The sequence below is a fragment of the Triticum urartu genome, chromosome 2A (genome assembly GCF_056163025.1).
Source record: "Triticum urartu cultivar PI428250 chromosome 2A, HENAU_Tu73, whole genome shotgun sequence".
NCBI lineage: Eukaryota > Viridiplantae > Streptophyta > Magnoliopsida > Poales > Poaceae > Triticum > Triticum urartu.
This window is the reverse complement of record NC_141874.1, coordinates 569221549-569224754: the sequence shown is the minus strand read 5'-3', so window position 1 is coordinate 569224754 and position 3206 is coordinate 569221549.

Sequence of the window (3206 nt, the reverse complement as noted above, 5' to 3'; positions counted from 1 at the left end):
CACGTCGCTGTAGAGCGTGCCGCTTCACATTAAAGGCGGCTCAGAACGGACGCGGCCTCTCAGTTGAAGCAGCACGCTGGCCGAGGACGTCATCCGCTGCACGCTCGACTAAACACGTCTCCTCACTGCATTCATACGCCTTCATTAAACCCGCATGGAAGTCAAGAAACCTACTCCTGCCACACGTCCGCTCATGAGCGGGTCGGCATTAAACGCAACGCCGGTCGAGCTCCTCTCGTCCGCCCTCTATTTAAACGAGGCCAGATGCCGGGCAAGAATCGCACCTCTCCGCCGTTCCCCCATCTTCTTCTTCGCCATTTTCTTCACTTTTTCGATGGCTTCCGAAACAGAGCAGTTCTCCGGCATACAAGCCGCCTGGGTGGCTCGTCGAGCCCCGCATGATACGAGCGAGGAAGCTCACTGCTCCACCTCCTGCGCCTGACCCGACGGAGCAAGTTGCCGCCTCAAGCCACCGCGTGGTTCAGCAACTCGCCGCTCCAGGCCAACTCGTTGAGGAGTGGCGAGTTGCTCCACATTGGCACGGGCATCGCCGCATCCAGTACCTGCAACCGCGCCATCCTTCGTTGACGCGCGCGTAGCCGCACCATGCATGCAGAGAAAGAAGTCGGTTGCGCGGATGTGGACGAGGTGGTGGCCCACACGTCCGCGCCTGCCGTCATCATCGAGGATAAGTAGAACACGGGAGGCTGTCGCCTCTTGGGTCCGAGGAAGTGCACCGCCAATTACCCGGGCGGTTCTCCTTTATCTCAGACCATCCTGGGCAGCCGTCTGAGCTCCACGGAAGCACCTTTCCCTTCCGGCTGAAGCACCCTCTTTGGCCATCTGATGAGAGGCGCAGCCAGACATAAGGAAGATACGGGGGAAGAACATGCCTCTTGGGCTCCCGGTAGTCCGGTTATTTCGGGCTGCCGTGCATGGGGAAGACAAGCCTCGGCCGGCCATAGATTAGTGTAGTGTATCTGTGTCGTGGGAGTGGAGCTCTGCGCAACCGAACGTGCACATAGTTTTAGCATTTTAGTTGAAAATATTTTGAAAATGTGTCTGTTCTCGTTCAGTTTGCATGAAATCCTTCTTGTTTGCCCGAATTTTATCTGATTTGTTGAAAAAGAGTTTGAAATATATGCGGCTACGGTTGAATGGCGTCCTTCCGCATCCATATTCGCGGACTGGTCCCCACTGTACGCGGACGAATGCGGGAGAAAATTTGCGGCTTGCTATTAGAGGTGCCCTTAATACGTTTATGCAAATACTAGCAACAAGAATAAAAGTGTAGACAAGTAGCAAGCGACCTCTTTTCTGGTGGACGCGTGCATCTTCAAAACTTTCTTCTCTTTTCTTGAGACAACGAGCTCCCCTGGTCGACTTCCACAAAAAAAAACTCCTGTCGTGCGTTTTTTTTTAAGGAAAAACAGTGCAGAATTCTCCTCCGATATCAGAAACAACTTGGGAAGCAAGACGAGCCACGTACGACAGAGTAAAACAAATCCCCTACTGCTTTCTTTGACGGCGACCTCTCAGTTCACCACCGGCGCTCTGCTGTTTACCAGGCTCGATTCATTCACCCTCCTGTTTCTACCAGCCGCCGTGGTACGAATCTACCAGCTCCAAACGGACCGTGAACCCGGAGCCGCTCGTCGTGCACGCACCCGGGTCAAGAGCCAAGAACGAACAGCGACCGGAGACCGATGTACGTTGTCCGAGCGATGGTAGCCGCAGGGTCCAACAAGACGGTGATGCCACACGGTGACAAACTGACAAACATTTGTTGTCTCTGTGCATGGCGGATATGTATAAAGAAAAAGAGTTGAGCGGCGCCGCGCGCCCGTGCCGTGCCGGTCGATGCCGCGGTGCGCGCGCGGCGCCCGTTTGTTTGTGGTGCCGCGCCGTGCCGCTTTGTCCCGCGACCGATCCCTTTGGCGTTAGCTAGCTAGGCGCTCAAAGATGATCGCCGTATTAGATTTGCGTGCGTTGTGTGTGTGTCGACCCATCCACCCCCTCCGTCCGTACGTGACTATGCTTGGCCTAGTAGATAGGTATGCTAGGACGAACGCCGTGAGTGAGTAGGCGAAAAGTGACCATGCTAGAATCTGGTCTAGAATCTTATTGTATAAGTAGGACAGGGGGTACGTGTAAATGTGTTTGGGATTTGAATTTGCGCTGCACGTGAACGTTCATGATTTTAACGACACCAAGGCCGTGCTGTTTTGCGGGCTTTGTCATATCAGAGTACAGGCCGTGACTTGTGAATGCCTATTGCAGCTTGCTTGTGTAACTGTCATGTATACGATCAAAGGTAGTTTCCCAATTCTCTCCCCCCCAAAAAAAGGTACTCATCTGTACAAAATGAAGATAAAGTCAGTGAGCAACAAATTAGTAGTGTACTACTAATGAAGCCGCCCAACTTCCCCACTAGCAACAAATTAGGAGTACTTTCATTTGTTGGCACGTTAATCGCATGTTTAGACCGGTCCACTAGCAGTCTACCAGCATTCCGTATATAATCATTTTTCGCTTGACACGCTTAAACCGTTGAGCAACTGAAAGACTAAGAATAACGAAGCGCGAGAACCTTGGCGGGAAAGTACTTTCAGTAATGTGTTAACACTACAGCTCTCAATTGAGATTCATGGCAGAATTACAAGCATCTCGATCTACAATTCAAAGGAGGAAGAGGAATTGGGGATTTTCCTCACGCACACACACACCAGCACACAAGCCGTGCCTCGGCTTCCAGCCGTTCTGTTCCGCCTACCCACACACACACGCACTCTGGCTTAAGTAGTTGACACGTTGACTTGAGCCCATTCAGGCCCAGCAAGCCTAGCGGGCCGCTGAGGCTTGCGACGGGGCCTAGACAAGGTGGATACTTGCTCTTCCTGCGTTTCTGGATCTTCAGGTGGTGCTTGGTCGCTGACAATCCACCTTCCCTTAGACACGGCTTGCCCCCAAGCCGGTGCATGTGGAAACATCCGCTTTAGCGTCTCCATGTCCTCCCACGTGGCCAGCTCAGTTGAAGCGTCACTCCACTTGATCAAAACTTGAACCACAGAATCATTGCCACGACGCACCAGTCTCTGTTGCAGTACCTGCTCCGGTACTTGCAGGTGATCATCAGGAGAGGGAAGTCAAGGTAGAACCTGAATATCTGGTGCAAGGACTCGCTTGAGTAGAGAGACATGAAATAC